Genomic DNA, 19,340 nt, shown 5'->3' with positions numbered 1-19,340 from the left:
TGGCCGGAGCAGAGGTCAAACGACGACTTCACGTCCCTGGCGAGAGTCTCTGATCAGGTGGGATCAGGTGCCGGGAGCAGCGGTTCAGGCCCTTCCCCCTTTCGGGCAGCTCAGGACCGACCTGTATGAGGCACGAGGTGAAGGGCATGCAGGATCCTTGGGCTGAATCCCCCCGTAGCCATGACCCCCAGGTAGCCGGTCCCGTCACCGCCCCGAGTTTTGTCATCCATGAAATGGGCAGGGGAGGAAAGCCGTTCGTGGGTTCAAGAGCCTTGTCCAAGTGCGGAACCGGATCTAGATCATCTCTGGAGGGGGATTCAGCTCTAGTACCTGCCCCAGAGCTCGAGGCAGGTCCAACAGCGATGCGAGCCGCAGCTCCCGAGACTGGGGCAGCTGCAGCTTCAGCTCTCGCGCCAGCTCTGGGATCAGAGCCCGGTGTGCAGCCTGAGCAGCTCCGACACCAGCTACGGAACTGGCCAGCCAAGGGCCAGCACCTTCATCATCACACCCTCGCCATCGTGCGCGAGGTCAGGAGAGGGGCTGGGGCCCGAGAGAGTCCCTCCTGGGCAGGTCACCCCGTGTGCTTTGGTCACTCCATTCAGAGCTCCCCCTCCCCACCCCTCCCACAGGTCACAGCCCCGGGCGTCCCCACCCCTGCTTCCCAAACAAGGCTCAAGGTGGACAAGCAGACCATGGATGTTGGAATTCGAGACTTGTACCTTAAACACTGTATACGTGTTGACCCACAAACTCCCCTTTATGGATTCTGTTGCAAATAGGGGATTATGGACACGGGTCTTCCCTCCACAAGCTGGGATTGAGCTGCCCACAGTAGGTGATGGGTGCACCTGCAGGCTGGGATGGGTGCTGTGCACTGTCCTCCCAGACAGGGGTGCCGTCACCCTTTCCTCCAGGGGACCTCCGCTTCCTCACGTTCTCCCCAGGGCTGCTGGTCCCCAGACCAGACACCTGCCGGTCTGAGGGTGACCAGCGCTGCCTCCATAGAGTTTTTTTTTTTGCCAGAGTCCTTCCCTGGTAGCTCCGCTTCTCTGACTCCCCCCGTGCCTGTCCCCACTTGGACTTGCATGCATGTGGTCTCTCCCTGTGGAACCCAGTGACTTGGAGCGTGGTTTGGACCAGAGTCCGCTGAAACCTTTCTCTGGCCTGGGGTTGTGAGCAATGCATTGCCCTTTGGGGTGTGTCTTCCAGCTTTCTGCATTTCCCTGGTTTCTGTGTGGGCCACAGGAGGAACCAGCCCTGTCCTGTCTGGGGTCAGGCTGAGGTGTCCCAGCAGGAACAGGGGTCTCGGCCCCAAGATTGTGCCCATAATTCCTAAAGTGGCCTCTCTGATTACGTCTGATCTGTAAGCCCCAGGCATTTCAATATCGAATAAGGGAAATTCTGTGTCCAATAAATACAGAAGGAAACGAGTTCCCTTTGAAAATAGGGGGGCAGACGCAAAAGCCCCTGTTGCGTGATTCCACGTACAGGAAACACCCAGGAAAGGAACAGAGAGAGAAAGCAGCTTAGGGGTTGCCAGGGGCTGGGCTCGGGGAGAAATGGGCAGGGAGGCCTTCTGGTTCAGGGTGTCCTTTGCGGAAGCAGATATTGTGCAGCAATGTTCTGGGGTGCGGTGGCACAGCATTGGGAATATAATTAATGCTGCAGACTTGTCCAACAGAAAACAATTAATTTTATTTAAAATAAATAATAAACAGCGTAGAGGATAAGGAAAGATAATATAACAGTTAATATGTACCAGAGAGAAAGAACACAGTGGGAGGGGATGAAACAATCTGGCGGGGCATCAGGGTCGGGTGACGGAAATAAGGGGAATTGTACAAGGGGCTCTCCCCACGAGGATGTGGGCTCTGGCTGTGGTTCTGGGAGCCCTGCAGGAACAGGAGGATGGGCAGGGCCAGATGCAAGAGCAGGGACAGGGGCCGGATGCACAGTAGGAGCTGGGTCATGGGCAAGTACAGGAGCACAGGCAGGGCCAAGGGAAGGGCCCGCGGCCCTGGAAAGCAGGGGAAGGGGCATCGGCTCTGGCAGGGGCAGGGGCAGGAACAGGGACCCAGGCAGGGGAAGGGGCATCGGCTCTGGCAGGGGCAGGGGCAGGAGCAGGGACCCAGGCAGGGGAAGGGGCATCGGCTCTGGCAGGGGCACGGACAGGGACACAGGTAGAGGAACGGACAGGTGCAGGGGCAGGAGGTGGGTCATGGGCAGGAATGGGTGCACATGCAGGGGCAGGGAAACGGGTAGGGAAAGGGGAAGGAGCTGGGTCAGAGGCAAGCACCGGAGCAGAGGGAGGGGCAGGGCAATGGACAGTTGCAGGGGCAGAAGCCGGGACAGGGGCAAGAACAGGAATACAGGCAGGGGCAGGGGAAGGGGCAGGATCCAGGCCAGGGGCTGGGTCAGGATCCGGAGCAGGGGCAAGAACAGGTGCACAGGCAGGTGCTGGGGAAGTGGCAGCTGCAGGGGCACGGGCAGGGGCAGGGACATGAGTGGGAGCAAGATTTGGGTCAGAGGCGAAAACAGGGACACAGGCATGGGCAGGGGAAGGGGCAGGACTTGGGTCAGGGGCCAGAACAGGAGCACAAGCAGGGGAAGGGGAAGGGGCAGGTGCAAGGGGAGGGACAGGGTCTGCAGCAATGGCACATACAGGAACCAAGGCAGTATCTGGGTCAGGGGCAGGGACAGGGGCACTGGCAGGGGTAGGGATGGGTCAGGATCCAGGGCAGGAGCGGGGTCTGGGGAAGGAGCAGGGCCACAGTTCAGGGCAGGCACAGGGGCCCTGGCTCCGGCAGGAACAGTGGCAGGAACAGGGGCAGGCTCTCCGGGCACAGGTTGTCGAGCAGGCCCTTCCGGGTCGGTGTCAGGCTCTCCGTGGGCAGGTGCCGGGTCAACTGCCGGCTCCTGGGCTCCTGCTGAAGTCTCTGCAGGCACCACCCCTCCCTGTAGAGCTGCTGAGGGAGTTGGAGCCGGCTCTAGCTCCTTAGGTCGTGGAACATCTGTGAGAGGAGGAAAGCTCACCCCCGTGCCTGCTCTCCGTGGGTATTTGCAAGACAGAGCCCAGCCCAGAGCCTCCCAGAGAAGCCGCAGCCAGGAAGGTGCCCTCCCCGGGACGTCTCCCCGACTGCAGTCCACCCGCTGGGTGCTCTGCACACAGTCTTTGCTCCTGGCCCCACACCAGCCTCTCAGGGCTCCTCCCTGTGGGGCCGGCCCCGACCCGTCCCCACACACCCACAGGCACCCCGCCCCAGGCTTCTCAGCCTCGAGCTCGGTCTCCGTGGGCTCCATTCCTGGAGCACAATCCACTCAATGACCACCAGGGACAGTGGTCTGGGTGGTGTCGGAGGCCTTCCCCCGCAATCCCCAGCACCTGCTCCTGGGGACCCCTGTGGGGTCACGCCCCAGGTCGCGGAAACGTCACGGCTGTCCGCCAGCCTCCTCCCGATTTCATCCGTGGTCTGCAAAGACAGGGACGGGTAGCCGGCCCAGAGGCATCACAGCCCTGCCCAGCCAGCCTCCCTGTCCCCCTGCCCTGTCCCCCTCCTGCTCCCAGATCAGACACACCTGTGCGTGCCCAGCCCTGCACGCGGTACGGTGACCCCCGCTCCAGGGCAATTGGGATAAACCCAGGGCAGAAGCTCGCATCCGCACACACCCCGTCCCACCCAGCCACCCTTGACCTTGAACAAGACCTGCCCACTGGGTATCTGACCCCTCATCAGCCTGCTCTTGAATGGGGTTGGCCCACCCTACATGACCCCTCTTCACACACACACACACACACACACACACACACACACACACACACACACACACACACACACACACACACACACGGGTGGGGACCTGGGGCTGCACAGGTGGATTAGACCCTGTGGGGCTGGGTGGCCGGCTCTGGGACTCCTGGTGTCACCTTGTGGTCTTTCCGACCAAACGGCCAGAGGCGGTGGGGAGCCCTGAAAGGACATCTTGAGACAGCATTTGCTGGGCGCGCTTTCTTCCGTCGGCAACCTCCGGATCTGGGAACACAGCACGTGAACATCTTGGTTTCACTATCTGCAATGTAATGAGCTGGGCCGGGGGCTGTCTCTGGAATGTGGGTTCCTGGTTACCTGGGTTCCAAATTCTGATGGGCTCTGTTGTCAGGGAAGTGAGGTCACCATGGCCGGGGTCCCCTCACCCAACTTCCTCCTCAGACAAGAGCCCCATTAGGCATTATCTATTTAGCTGAAATTAATACTAATGCCAGACACTTGGCCTGAAGTATCATCTTCTCATTTTGATGTAGAGTTTCCCTCTTCATTTGGTCTTCCTTTTTTTTTTTTCTTCTCAAATGATAAAGAATAAATAAGACTGAATATGCAGAGCACTATTTCGTTTTAAAATTGGCTTTCTCAGTACCAGGCATAAGTTTGTACTTTTCTACAACCCAAGGCCCATAGAACCCCTACTGTTAAGCTACTCCATGATACATATGAGATCTCTGAAATTCTGGTCTGACAGTTCTGAGATGACTCAATCTTGCTCCAAGTTCAGAATGTAGCTTATTCACATATACAAGGAAAAGGCTATAGAAACTATTTTCTTTGGGAGTGGAGTCAAATATTTGGTGGGGGAAAAAATAGCTCCATGAAGATAAACCAAGAGGAAGATGGGTAGGCAAAACTAATACTCCATTAGGAAAGGATGTGTTTTTAATCTCTATAAATAATCAGGGTTGAACCAATAGGATATCTGTATCTACCTACCTACCTAGCTACCTACCTATCTATCTTGATACTATGTAGAAAGAGATTTATTATGAGAGACTGGCTCACATTATTACAGAGGCTGAGAAGTCCCATGATCTGCCATCTGCAAGCTGGAGAACAGGAAAGCTGATGGTGTAGTTCTAATCCGAACCAGAAGGCCTGAGAACCAGGGATGCCGACAGTGGTAAGTCCCAGTGTGAGTCTGAAGGCCTGAGAACTGGGGGTGATGGTGTAAGTCTTGGTCCACATTCAAAGGCCTGAGAACCAAGAAAACTGATATTGGAGGGCAGAGAGCAAATTCACCCTTCCTCTCTGTCTTTTTGTTCTATTCAGCCTCTCAAGATTGGAAGATTAGATGATGCCCACCTGCAATGGTGAGGGCAATCTTTACTCACTCAAATGATTCAAATGCTAATATCTTCCAGAAACATCCTCACAGACACACCCAGAAACAATGTTTTACCAGCTATCTGGGCATCCCTTAGTCCGGTCAAGTTGACAAATGAAATTAACTGTCATAATCTTCAATTAAAGCATTCTTATCTGAATAATCTTCAGGACAGCAGCTCTCATAATTTTTGATTGTGAATCATCCAAATTCATTACTCCTCTTTCTATTAAAAAATTTTCAGTTTCAATTACATGCTTCAATACCTGTTTTGTCTTGAGTAGCCATTATGATCTAGCAAAGCAATGAGTAGAAAGGGAGTGCAACCCTGATGTTTATAGCAGCATTATCAACAATAGCCAAATTATGGAAAGAGCCCAAATGTCCACCGAATGATGAATGGATAAAGAGATAAAGAAGACATGTGGATTTTATAGATACATATATAACATGGAGTATTATTCCACATATGTGTGTATATATATACATATACATATACACAAATATATATAGTACAATATGTCTATAAATGGACTATTACTCAGCCATAAAAAAGAATGAGATCTTGCCATTTGTAACAACATGGATGGAGCTAGAGAGTATTATGCTAAGTGAAATAGTCAGAGAAAGACAAATACTATATGATTTCATTCATATGTGGAATTTAAGAAAGGAAACAGATGAACATGGGGGAAAGAGGCAAACTATAGAACAGATAAGACTCTTAACCATAGAGAACAAACTGAGGATTGCGGGAGGGGAGGTGGGTTGGGGGATGGGCTAAATGGGTGTTGGGTTAAGGAGGACACTTGCTGTGATAAGCTCTGGGTGTTCTGTGTAAGTGATGAATCACTAAATTCTACTCCTGAAACTAATATTACGCTTATGTTATTAACTGGAATTTAAATAAAAACTTGAAACTACAGAGAAGAGAAAGAAAGAAGTATATTAAATAAACTCATTTGGCTACCCAAATTTTGTATTCTAATAACAGCTCCATGGACTATAAAATTAGAATAATTGCGTAAAATGAAGCATAGATATTTATTGTCTATAGATTATATTACTGCTTGTGGTTTTTTGATGACTGCCATGAGTAATAAAGAATTAACTCTTTGTAAGTATGAAGACCTATATATAAGAGTGGCTAACATGGAGAGACAAGGATGATGAGATAGAAAATATTTTAAAAATAAGAATTATTAAATCTCATAAAAATAAAGGTAGTCTGAAAATCAGTAAAGATCAGGTATTTAAATGATGATGATGATGACGACGACGATGATAACACGAAGGTAATAATAATACAACCCCAAACTCATACTCTAGTACACATATTTGAAAATGAGAATAGAGTCAGGTAGAAAAATTCAGAGAAGTAACTAGTTTGAGTCAACTGCTCTCCTCTTTTATGTACTTCCCCTACCCCAATCAAAACACTCTAGCACTGAAATGGAAAATGATGAACTAGGGCATTAACAACAGATCTCACTACCAACTTCATTAAGACCAATTGCAAATGACTTATCTCAGAGAAATGAAGAGCACCTTCATCCCAGCAATTTCAATGGGGGGTTGCGTTTCACAAGCACACACAAAATATTATGAAAATGAGCATGTGTGGAGGTTTAATAGCTAATTTTCCAAGTTGATTATCTTGGCCAGTTCATTGGGATGCTCTTGCTTCTTAGCTAATTTAATTTGTTTCATCCTTTTTATTGTCTCGCTTAAATAGCAATTACGGGAGATAGCACTCCATTTAGCCTCCTACTTGCCCCTTTGCTAAATCATGATTTCACCCTGTGCCAGATAGTTACGGGTATATGAAGAGATGGCACTGGTGAAAGGCAGAGTGGGTGAACATACTTGACTCAAGCCTGACTAATCCAGGGAAAAGTTGCCAGTGATCAAAGTGTGTATGTGTGTATGTGTGTGGTGAATACCTTTGAACAACTCATTTATTCAGATATTCAGAAATGTGAAGCATTCCTGCTTGGAAATTCAGATTCACCTCCATGATGCCAACCAATATGCTACAGCTATTTAAAAGCCAGCTTTCAACCTAGGTAAAATATCAGAACCCATCCATTTTGTACTTCTGTTTTAGAACTATATATTTGTCTATGTGACAAAAAGCTATTAGATGCTATACTTTTTAGTATATTGTCATTTAAAAAAAGCTTATTAATTACTTGCTTACAGGTAGCCCCAGGTGAGTCGGAAGGGGCTTCCATGACCTGGAGTGCTCCGCTAATAGACTTTGCACACCGCTCTTAAAACTGTATATTCTGATGAGAACAGTACGAGAGGTCTCAATTCAACATGTATAGATTTTATGCCTTTTTTAATAGATAAAAAGGTAGAATTGGTCTCTGTTTGCAGACAGCTTTACTTGGGGATGAAAAGACAACATAAAACAGAATGCAAAAAACATATCCTGTAGCTGACTGAAGACTCTTCAGGGCCGACTGGTTAATGAAGTTCAGCTGGTAAACTCCTTGAGGTGGTGAAGCCTTGGTGAGAGAGAGTGACTGACATGGCCTGGGTGTCAACCAGGGGACTTCTCTAGAGCCACTTGGCCCTTGCAGCTTTGTGAAATCCACAAAAAGCCACCAAAATAATGGCCCATATTTCCACCCTGTCCCTTAGTCCTCAGGTTCCTTATAGTTCAAAGTGTTGAGGGAAGATTGCAAACACCAGCTTCATTGGAACTTGCATCATTAAGGAGGAAGCAGAAAGGTATGGATCTTCCAGTAGTATTTGCCCTCAGGTATCTCATTATAAAGCATGATAGAACTCTATACACCGGGGCACCTGGGTGGCTCAGTCGTTAAGTGTCTGCCTTTAGCTCAGGTTCCTGCATCGGGCTCCCTGGTGGCCGGGAAGCCTGCTTCTCCCTCTCCTACCCCCCCTGCTTGTGTTCCTGCTCTCTCTATCTCTCTGTCAAATAAAAGCTTTAAAAAAAAAACAAAACCTCTCTAAACCTTTCGCATTACTAATTTCCTTTGTTTATCTTTCACTCTCTTGAATATGTGAAAGTAGAATCCACGCCCCTCCCAAATTGTAATATGATGAGGAAGTAGTAATCATCATCAGTAGTGGTAGTCTCACTCCCCTAGAAAGGCACATGGAGCTCAGAAACCCGACTGAAAATGTGCCCTCAACTCAGCGATTTTTGCTTTAATGTTGTAGTTGTCCAGCAACAACAAATTGTCTCTATAGCAGAAAGGAACTTGTCACATGACTCTCTAGGGACTCTTGTAACTAGAATACATTCTAGTAACCGTAAAAGAGGTGTTTGTACACTAGGTAAAGGGCCCCGGTGTGTCTCTGAAACATAGGGGACACTCACTATTTACTGAGTGAATGAGAGAATGAATGCACAAAAATCTGGAAGGCCATTAGGAGGCTCCAAGATGCCAAGCCCTCCTTCCCTGACTGTGTGGTGTGGGAAAATGAGCAGCCTTCACTTTAATAGAGGAGGCAGCATCCTCAGTGGCAATTTTAAGATTATTTATTTATTTATTTATTTGAGACAGAGAGAATGAGAGAGAGAGAGAGAGAGAGCACATGAGAGGGGGAAGGGTCAGAGGGAGAAGCAGACTGTCCGCCGAGCAGGGAGCCCGATGCGGGACTCGATCCCGGGACTCCAGGATCATGACCTGAGCCGAAGGCAGTCACTCAACCAACTGAGCCACCCAGGCGCCCAGTGGCAATTTTAGCAGGCAGGTAGAGAGAGAGTTCTGGGAAAAGACTGAGGGTTTAGGGGTGTTTATTTACTTTGGAGTTGGAATTCTAGAATGCATCGTGGAAAGGATTATCTAGGAGAGCAGCCGTGAGAAAAATCACTTGCCCAGGGAGAAATACAGAACCAGATCAGGAGAGGAGGATGGGAGAGAAGCAATGACTAGAGGGGTTTATACTTTGACATTGAGGAAGACCTGGATGAAATGCAGAGTGGGATCCAGTGGCCCCCAGGCTTCCACTGGGAAACTTGTTTTCTATTCTGCATTGTGTCAAGGATGTGTGTGATCTCCTGATCTTCCTCTGTTTCAGTAACCCCCAGAAAGGCACATCCTGCATAGAGACTAGCACATATTAGGTATTCAACACAAACTTATTAGTAGCATGAATTCATTAGGAAGTACGGAAGCAGGAAATGCAGGATACAGGCTTGAAATGAAAGAATCTTTATTGCTTCTAACTGCTAGGCCTGCCTTGTGCTGCCAAATCACTTCTGGCCAGTTAGTTGGTATACTTGCAGCACTCTCCTGTGGAAGATATTATCTGACCTGTTCTAAAGCACCTGAAAGGGCAGAACTGAGGACACACGCTACAAGTCAGAGGCAAGTAGATTTCAGCCCCAAATATTCTAACAGCTGAAGTTATTCAGAATAAAAAAAAATGCTGCCTTAAAAATGTAGAAAATTCCAACACAGAAAGGATGCAAGTAAAACTCAATGACTGTGTCTCAGGGATGTTTTAGCGGGGGTCCCTGCATTGGGAAAGAGCTTGGTCCCTTCTACCATTAAGAGTTTAGAATTATTTTTGTGCCTGGTATTATGATAGTCTAATACAATAAGATAAAAGCAAACTAGTTAGGAAAGGAGACACGGATCCAATTTATGAAAAGGGCAATAGAGAAAAAGATTGCATCTATATTATCATTATGAAAGCATTTGCCAATAGGTATAGTGCAGAAAGTTAGAAAATGCTGTAATGTTGGGCTGTAATAGGGAACTAAGATGTACTCTGCAGAACGTAGGAGCAAATCTAAATTAGGAAGGGAGAGACTAAAGGGGTTTGGGGTCATTGAGAAAGGCTTCATGAAGCGGCTAGTTGTTTAGCTGGGCCTCCGGGAAAGGGTTAGAACTGGGACCTGTGCAGGGGGAGGTCCCTCCAGGGAGGACTGAAGTGAAGGAGGCTGCTGTGAGCCTGGCCTGCAAGGGGTTTCGGGAGGAGGCTGAATGATTGGGTTCACTCAGGCCCTCGGTGTGTGCTTTGAATGGAGATGGTGGGAACAATCAATAGTCATTTGAGGGAATGAAACACACTTAACTTCGTCTTGTCTGAAATCCTGCAGTACCCTGAGTCCATCAGCCTGCTAGTGAGGAGACCTGGGAATCCCAGCTGGGTCCGTAACTAGCTGTTTGGTGACGACACATCACTTCACCTCCCTGAGCCTTATTTTCCTCAATTATAAGGCAAGGGAGTTGGTGAAATCAGTTCTTCTCAAACTTGAACGTACAAATGGGGATATTATCCAAATGCAGCTCTGATTTTGAAGGTCTGGGATAGGGCTTGAGATTGTGTATTTCTAATAAGCTCCCAGGCAGGTAGTGCTGATGTTGTTGGTAGTGCTGATACACTTTGAGTAGCATGGGGTTGGATGAACACTACACAGATTAGTTTTAATTACGTTCTCATACCGCCTTTCATAGTTGTTTCATAGTTGTATACAACTACATATAGTTTATATAACTAGGTTATAAGGTTAAGAGTGTCTAGCACAGAACTTAATCCGTGGTAGTTACCCAATAAATATTCATTTACTAACATACAGTTTCTCCCTTAAACACTGTGATTACCTATGTTGATGGTTCGATCCTGGCTTTCAAACATGTGCGGATTTAGGAAATCTCATAAAAGTCAAAGAAAAATCTCAGGACTTCCCTAGATCTTGTCTCTCAAGGCTCCTGCTTCTTCCAGGATAAAAGGAAATAATGGGCCGCATAAATACCTGACTGTTGCATTGGTTGCTTTAGGGAAAAACAATTAGATTGGCTTGCCATGCGCTGAGTAGATGGAATGGAGGTTTTCATTCCATTAACACTCATTCCATGAGTCATTCTAAATTCTTGAAAGTATGCCAATGAACCCCAGTGAATTTACTGCAGTTGCCACTGGTAGCATTTTGCCTCTGCACGCAATCAGCAATACTGTAATAACTTATTTCACAAAGAAAATGAGATTGCATGGTTTATTATTTACGCTACTGTTTTGTTTTAATACTGTTATTGTTCCTTTTTATAAGAAAGCATATTGATCTCTATCCTAAAGGACTGAGAAAGAGGAGACTTGAGAGTTCCCGAACTAGCTATGAGAGTATAGTAATAGTATTGACTAGTATTTTGTAATAGTATTGGATATCACTGAAAATGGTGTTATTGCTTTTTGGATTGATGGTAGTAATATAGAAGTGTTCTAAAGAGGTTGCATTGATTGCATAACACATACCTGATTACGGGAGATTTTTACCAGACTTAAGATGGCTTCCAACAAATGGTCTGTGAAAGTAGTAAGATTTCTTTCAGTCCTGTGATGCCCTGATATCTGACCAAAAGTCATTTACATACAGGACAATTTACAGTGGGAAAATGACATTCACCAAAGGATTCCTGAAGTTTGCCGCTTGTCACCTAATACATAAAAGGCAATGTTGATCAAAGACAAGAAGAGGAAGTATCACGTTCAGAGTCTTTCCATCAAAGTGATCTAATAGCCCAGTGATAAAATCTATCACACCGACTTGGTATGAAACCTCTGCTAATTAGAGAACTCCATTACAACATCAAGCCCATAGAATATCAGTATCAGGCTGAATCTGTTCTGTCAAAAAATAGGCTGGTTGTACCCAAGCCATATTTAAGGATTGCTCCATAATATATGTGTGCTGGGAAAAATGTATTTCAGTCACTATACTTTAGACAGGTGTCTGAAATCCATATTCAAGTAGTTTAAGAAAAAGGAGGATTTATTGGAAAGATCTTGGGGGAGCTGCCATAATTGGAAGAAGAGTAGGCCGACCAAATCAGAGGAAGGGCCTCTTTCTTGGTTTCCACTTCTCTTAGTGCTGGCTTTATTTTCTCCCACTGCCAACCAGCTTTCTCTACTTGGCAGTTATAGGGTTATTGACACCTTGTTTAACAGTTTCCCATTTTACAACTTTTTTTCCACCAGGGAGACAGACTCTCTTTTTCCCAGATCCATGTCAAAAAAATACTGGGGAAGAACTGCAATTGGCCATTTCAGGTGGCTTCTCACCCTTGGACCAATCAGCTGTGACAAGGAGGGCTGGATCATGTAAGAGCATACCGGCTCCCGTTGTAACCACATGGCTGGAGTGGGGAGGAGAACAGAAATTTCCAAAATGAGGGAGGAGTGTCTTTGCCAGAATATGGAAATAAATAGCTGGGTGAGGGCTCCTAATGTGTTGGTTGACAGTAGCATCTAATCCTCGATTTGTTTAATACTCCTCGTGTCTCCTACTGGTCATAAATCCAAGGTTGCGAATTCTGTTCTAGATGTTCCATAGTCCCCATCATACAAGCTGCAGGGATCTTCATTCTCCAGACCGTAGAAAACAAAGCTGCCAGAGTGTTTTCTGGGCCCCACACTTGCCTGGGTTAGTGGGGCTATTTTTGCTTCTGTAATTGATTCGCCTGAGTTACAGAAAGAAGGGGAAAGAAAAGGCTGACTGATGGCGTTTGCCGTGGGCACAGAAGGAAATCTGAGAGTCTCCTAATGCAAGTCCTCTTCCCTCCCCTCTGTTGCCACTAGCCCAGGAAACTTTGTGGTCCTCACAAGGAGAGTGTAAGCCACCCAGGAGCCAGGAACAATAGCATGTGTGTCTTTAAATTCTGGGAAGCTCTAACTATAGTCCTTACACAGGCAAAAGTATAACAAATATCTGTGGATCTGTTGTTAGCTTAAACCAAGCTTAACCTGTATAAAAGGTCAAAGAGGTACTTGGAGCTACATAGTGATTTGTAAACATCTCCAAACGTGAACATTTTACGTCTTGTTATTGTGTCCAGATGGGACTAACAGGGCAGAGTCCTCTATTTGTAATTCTATTTGTCAACCCCGTAATGTATTTTAAGGAAGAATATTATAGTTGATAGCAATTTTAATTATTTACCAATAATGAATGAATCTGGGTCCCTATTTAAGAAATGCAAGATTTGTATGATTCAAGCATATTCTCTCTTACATGCAAACACTAATGAGTCCTATGAAGGTAACAAACTCCAGAAACAGAAGTAAAATCCAAACAAATGTGTTTGTTAGTCTTATTTGTCTTCTGATGATAGATCTTGAACTGGACACATGTCCAGATTTGAACTTTAAAACACAGGTATTCTATTTTAACAGAAAACTTTATAGTAAGTTGATTATGTGACCGTTTATGGTAGAAAAGAAGGGGTTCCTAATGCTTACCACGAAGATAATGCTTGTGAAGATAATGGGTTGCGTTTTTCCTAAGTGGAAATCTTTTTATCGTTTTCCCCCAATTTAGTAAGTAACACAGCATCATTGTAGAAAATTTTAACAATTCAGAAATGAGTATTAAATGTGGACAATTTGAATCCCCCCATGATCCTAATCCCTAGAAATAATTCTTAACAATTTGATGTATATGGGTTTCTTTTACGTCACAAGCCCTTGTAGGGCAATTACTATATTCTAAGCACTTATCTAAACACTTTACAGCTGTACCTCATTGCATCCTCCTAACAACCCTACAAGGTAGATACTGTTTCCTTATTGACTGGGGAGGATATGGAGTTTCAGAGGCTTTCATAACTTGCACAAAGAAACATAGTTCTAAATGGCAGAATTGAGATTCAAACACAGCCTGACTCGAGTCCATGCTCTTACTCTATACACCTTTCCAGATCTCTGTTTATGCATATGATGAAAATGTATGTAACATGTTTCCAAGTTCACCTCCTATGGCTAACCTTTCCTTTAACATCCACTTAAAATGGCTTAACACCCCATTCCATGCAACGTGGGAGTCCAGTGTGCCTCCTCTGTAATATTTCTGTGATTTCTTGGAGGTATTTGTGTGGAATCTAAATCCTACTGCCTGGCAGCATCATGTCTAGGCATTTGCTCTCCTCTCTCTTCATCTCTGGATACCACCTTCTTTCTTCTTTTCCCCAGAGTACCACTGATATAAATAAGGCAGTTGTGTGTAGAGAACTTTTCGTGAAGATCTGGGGGTAAAAGAGAGGATTGCAAATAGGGGAAAAAATGAGTACAGTATTTACAATGATTGTTCTCAGAGCCTAAGGGAAAATTAAAACATAAACTTTTTTTTTTTTTTAATGTAAACATTTTCCAAGTAGCTCCTCCTTGGGCACACTCCATTTCTCTCTCTCTCTCTCTCTCTCTCTCTTTTTTTTTTTTTAGGTTTTATTGACTTGAGAGTGAGAGCACAAGCAAGGTGAGAGGCTGAGAGTAAGAAGCAGACTCCCTGCCGAGCATGGAGACCGACGTGGGGCTCGATCTCAGGACCTGGGATCGTGACCTGAGCCGAAGGCAGACACCCAATAGACTGAGCCACCCAGGAGCGCCTCCATTTCTTGGTAGTACATACTGTCCTGTCTTGGGAACTTCTTTCTCTCAGACTCTGTCCTTCAGTTACTTTTTTCTCCGTCCAATATCCTTGTCCCCTTTACACCCAGGCCGTCACTCTTAAATACCACATCACTCTTCTCTTATTATGCAGAGTGATATTGCTCTGCTTCTAAATTTTCCTTTCCATTTCATGGTAAGCGTTATCTTTCACAACAGAAACATTTTATGGTTGGAACTTGTTTTTCCAGGGGTTCTCAATGGGGATTGATTTCATCCTCCAGAAGATATTTCTGTGTGGAAACAAAGAATTATCCAGCCCCAAATGTCAATAGTGCCAAGGCTGAGAAAATCTGGTGTACAAGAAGTGTCCACCTTCCTTTGGGGATTGTTTTCTCTGAACTGGACAATGCAGTTTTGGTGGAGCCATAAACCATACACCTACTCTCTGACTCAGATGGCAAGGACCTCACTAGGCTGGGTCCAGGTTTGGAGCCCCACTTCCATGGCCATATGACCAAGAATGGACATTTGGATCAACCTGCACCGATCCTGGCCTGGGGATGTATCCTACAGATGCATTCCTACATATGCGCATGGCGATTGACCAGGATATTCAAGAATTATTTGTAATAGCAGTTACCACCCAAATTTTTATCAAAGGGTGACTGATTAAATTATGGTAAAGTCATACAAAGAAATACTGTATTGTGTTTATTTGTAAAGAGCTAACTGGGTAAGCTAGAACATTTCCCAGAATGCCCTTTCCTGGAGGATACCTGAGTTAGAATTGTCTAAAAGAGGAATTGGTGGAAGCCTTGGAAGATGGAAGTGATCAGCATCATGACTCTCTTAGGGGCGTAGAAGTGAGATGTAGTGCCAGACAGACTCAGGGGTGCTGGTGGTTTTTAGCAGGCCCTTGCTCTTTTTTACTCCATGTCCAGCTTTGCTCGATGTCCTTTTCTTTGCTCCATGTCTTCCTGACTGGTACTTTGCCACAGACCTGCAGAAGGAACAGCTGCCCATAGACTTGCCCCCCATTTTCCTTTTTGGTCCTGTTTTGGCAGCAGGATGTGCCTGGCTTCTTAGGTTGACTGGTTGGTGATTCCTCTGAAATGTCAACTCCCCCTTTTGGATCTCTGCTTCCCCAGCTACCCCCCAATATAGAGTCTAATTTCTATAATATATCCCTAATATCATAACTCTAAATGGTTTTGCTTCCCTGAGCGAACCCTGGCTGACACAACTGTGTAACCTTTGAAAGCAATGAGGCAGCTCTATATACGGATGTGAATTGATCTCCTAGATATATTACGTGAAAACAGCAAGGTGCTAAACTGATGAAAAATATTACAGATAAAGCTAGAGTCCGTTTTGACCAATAACTCTAATCCTGGTCCCCATTTCTTTTCCCCAGAGGTAAATACTGTTATTCACTCTAAATCAATTCTTATGGTCTGGGGAAGAGTCCTCAGCAAATTGCAACTCCTGTAGGAGTTGTTGTGACAAGATTATTTTATTGACATATAAGTAACATAGAATAAAATGCACACATTTTAAGTGCTCACCTTGGTGAGTTCTGATAATTGTATAAACCTGTGTAGCCACCGCCCCAAACAAGACGTAGACCATCCCTCCTCATTTTCCTGGGTTCTTTTCTGGTCAGTTATCCTACCCACTATTGTAACCACTACCTCATTTCTTTTCTTTCTTTCTTTTTTTAGATTTTATGTATTTATTTATTTATTTTAGAGGAGGGAGAGTGTGTCGGTGCATGCGTGAGTGGTGTCGGTGGGGGGATGGGTGGAGGGGCAGAGGGAGAAGGAACCTCAAGCCGACTCTGCACTCAGCACAGAGCCTCATGCGGGGCTCAAGATCATGAACCTGAGATCACGACCTGAGCTGAAGCCAAGTCGGTTGCTTAACTGACTGAGTCACCCAAGTGCCCCACCACTATCTCATTTCTGTCTCCATTAGTGTTACTTGGCTTTCATATAAATGGAATTATATAGTATGTATTCTTTGAGTCTGGCTTTTTTATTCAGCTTAATGTCTTTTGAGATTTGTCCATATTGTTTTTTATGTATCAGTAGTTTGAGATGGTATAGGCTTGTAGGCCCCTTGCGAGCCAGGGTCATTTGAGAACTGCAGTGAGGTTAAGGACAGCCAGGCAGGCCTGGGCCAGGAAGAGAAAATGTTCTCTTCCCCTTATCTCATGTTGCAAGTTCTGGATGCCTGGATCAGCAGGAAGTGGCTCTTGCCTAGATTAGAGGTGTTCCTCCTTGAGACAAGAACATACTGTCTCCAGAGGGAGGGTGGCTGAGAGAATTCTTTAATTCAGCGAACATAAACAGGATACATTCTGTTCTTGATAAATCTTGTGTATCTTTCTTCAAGGATGTTAGTTTAATCCCATTATGGGTGAAAGTACACGTCGTTATGTTTATCTGATTGCTGCAAGTACATAGCTGTGTGGAAAATAAACGACAGCATGCAGTTGCAAGTGCTGCCTTTGCTCTGCATCCCCTGTGTCCTGGTTCTTTCGCAACCCTTACCCAGGGACCCCAACGCACTAGACGTTGACAGTAGTTGATTCTTTTTATGGCTGAGTAATATTCCATTATATAGATAGGCCCACAGTGTGTTTATCCACTTCCTGTTGCTGGACATTTGGGTTGTTTCCAGTTTGGGGCCATTATAAACCCTTATAGCATTTTGAATGTAACTAAAAAGAGATTGCTGGGGCCATTATTTGTAGTATTTTAAAGACTGTGCAAACCACTACCTTAATTTTCCCAGAGAACCTTTACTTCCTCTACAAAGAATCAGAAATTAGGTAAGAAATTGTAATTTGTACTTTTTTCCCCCAAAGTCTTACTATAATTTTGGGTAAGAAAATGGATGAATTTATTCTTACTTTACAGATGAAAGACTCATGCCACGTCTTTAAAGGACTTCCAGAATCACAGAAGGAGTCACTTGTGAATCTAGGAGCAGAGGCCAGGCATGGTGTCTCCCTCCAGAGTGCCATCTAGTAGACCACATGTGTATCCAGACCCGTAGTCCTTGGGAAACAGTGGAATGCTGGATCCCTGTCCATAGGCCCCAAAGACAAGTCTAAAGTGCAGTTTTTAAAGGTATGAATGGAACAATTCTAAGCCCAGACCAGAACATAATTTAACAGGAAAGAATATCCAAAGGAAAAAAGACCATCTCTTCAACAAATGGTGTTAGGAAAATTGGACGGCCACATGCAGAAGAATGAAACTGGACCATTTCATTACACCATACACAAAAATAAACTCAAAATGGATGAAAGACTTAAAGATGAGACAGGAATCCATCAAAATCCTAGAGGAGAACACAGGCAGCAACCTCTTCAACCTCGGCCGCAGCAACTTCTTCCTAGAAACATCTCCAAAGGCAAGGGAAACAAAGGCAAAAATGAACTATTGGGACTTCATCAGGATAAAAAGCTTTTGCACAGTACAGGAAACAGTCAACAAAACCAAAAGACAACTGACAGAATGGGAGAAGATATTTGCAAATGACATATCAGGTAAAGGGTTAGTATCCAAAATCTATAAAGAACTTATCAAACTCAACACCCAAAGAACAAATAATTCGATCAAGGAATGGGCAGAAGACATGAACAGACATTTCTCCAAAGAAGACATCCAAATGGCCAACAGACACATGAAAAAGTGCTCAACATCACTCGGCATCACGGAAATACAAATCAAAACCACAATGAGATACCACCTCACACCAGTGAGAATGGTTAAAATTAACAAGTCAGGAAATGACAGATGTTGGTGATGATGCAGAGAAAGGGAAACCCTCTTACACTGTTGGTGGGAATGCAAGCTGGTGCAGCCACTCGGGGGAACAGTATGGAAGTTCCTCAAAAAGCTGAAAATAGAGCTACCCTACGACCCAGTAATTGTACTACTAGGTATTTACGCCAAAGATAGAAATGTAGTGATCCGAAGGGGCACCTGCACCCCAATGTTTATAGCAGCAATGCCCACAATAGCCAAACTGTGGAAAGAGCCCAGATGTCCATCGACAGATGAATGGAATACAGTGAATACAATGGAATATTATGCAGCCATCAAAATTGGAAATCTTGGGCGCCTGGGTGGCTCAGTTGGTTGAACGACTGCCTTCGGCTCAGGTCATGATCCTGGAGTCCCTGGATTGAGTCCCGCATCGGGCTCCTTGCTCAGCAGGGAGTCTGCTTCTCCCTCTGACCCTCTTCCCTCTCGTGCTCTCTCTCTCTCATTCTCTCTCTCTCAAATAAATAAATAAAATCTTTAAAAAAAAATGGAAATCTTACCATTTGCAATGACATGGATGGAACTAGAGGGTATTATGCTAAGTGAAATAAGTCAATCAGAGAGATAATTATCATATGATCTCAATGATATGTGGAATTTAAGAAAAAAGGCAGAGGATCATAGGGGAAGAGAGAAAAAAATGAAACAAGATGAAATCAGAGAGGGAGACAAACCATAAGAGACTCTGAATCAGAGGAAACAAACTGAGGGTTGCTGGGGGGGGAGAGGAGGTGGAGGGATCGTGTAACTGGGTGACGGACATTGGGGAGGGTATGTGTTATAATGAGCACTGGGTATTATAGAAGACTGATGAATCACTGAACTCTACCTCTGAAACAAATAATATACTATATGTTAATTAATTGAATTTAAATTAATAATAATAGAATGAAGCAAAGGAAGGCACATCTTGAAGGTCGTCAGAGACTTACCTCCAGGGCAGCACTGGATCCAAAGAGTCTTACAAGCAATTCCTGGAAACTTTCC

At 45.2% G+C, this 19,340-nt stretch overlaps 1 protein-coding gene and 1 long non-coding RNA gene across 6 annotated transcripts in view; one reads left to right on the top strand and one right to left on the bottom strand.

Annotated features, from left to right (window-relative positions):
* Positions 1–19,340, bottom strand: part of LOC148162037 (putative phospholipid-transporting ATPase IIB) — a 191,447-nt gene that overhangs the window by 98,853 nt on the left and 73,254 nt on the right. The window contains exons 11-12 of one of the 5 annotated variants that reach the window (XM_088020391.1): positions 19,286–19,339; positions 12,374–12,593 (exon numbers count right to left, since the gene is read on the bottom strand). The exons of 1 other annotated variant lie outside the window; for it this stretch is intronic. The gene's annotated coding sequence lies outside the window, so the exon portion shown is untranslated. Of the gene's footprint in view, positions 1–12,373; positions 12,594–13,329; positions 14,154–17,156; position 19,340 lie in introns of those variants that run through there. 3 more of the 5 variants (XM_088020390.1, XM_088020388.1, XM_088020387.1) reach the window with 3 other exon arrangements.
* Positions 4,922–15,089, top strand: LOC148162039 (uncharacterized). Its single transcript, XR_015767227.1, has 3 exons — positions 4,922–4,947; positions 14,350–14,525; positions 14,766–15,089. It is a non-coding gene; the product is annotated as an uncharacterized LOC148162039 (long non-coding RNA).

Source organism: Eumetopias jubatus, unplaced genomic scaffold (assembly GCF_037043125.1).
Source record: "Eumetopias jubatus isolate StellerSeaLion01/CBP00866 unplaced genomic scaffold, mEumJub1_p1.0 scaffold_26, whole genome shotgun sequence".
Classification (NCBI taxonomy): domain Eukaryota; kingdom Metazoa; phylum Chordata; class Mammalia; order Carnivora; family Otariidae; genus Eumetopias; species Eumetopias jubatus.
The sequence above is the reverse complement of the archived record's forward strand: the minus strand, read 5'-3'. Positions and strand labels throughout refer to the sequence as shown.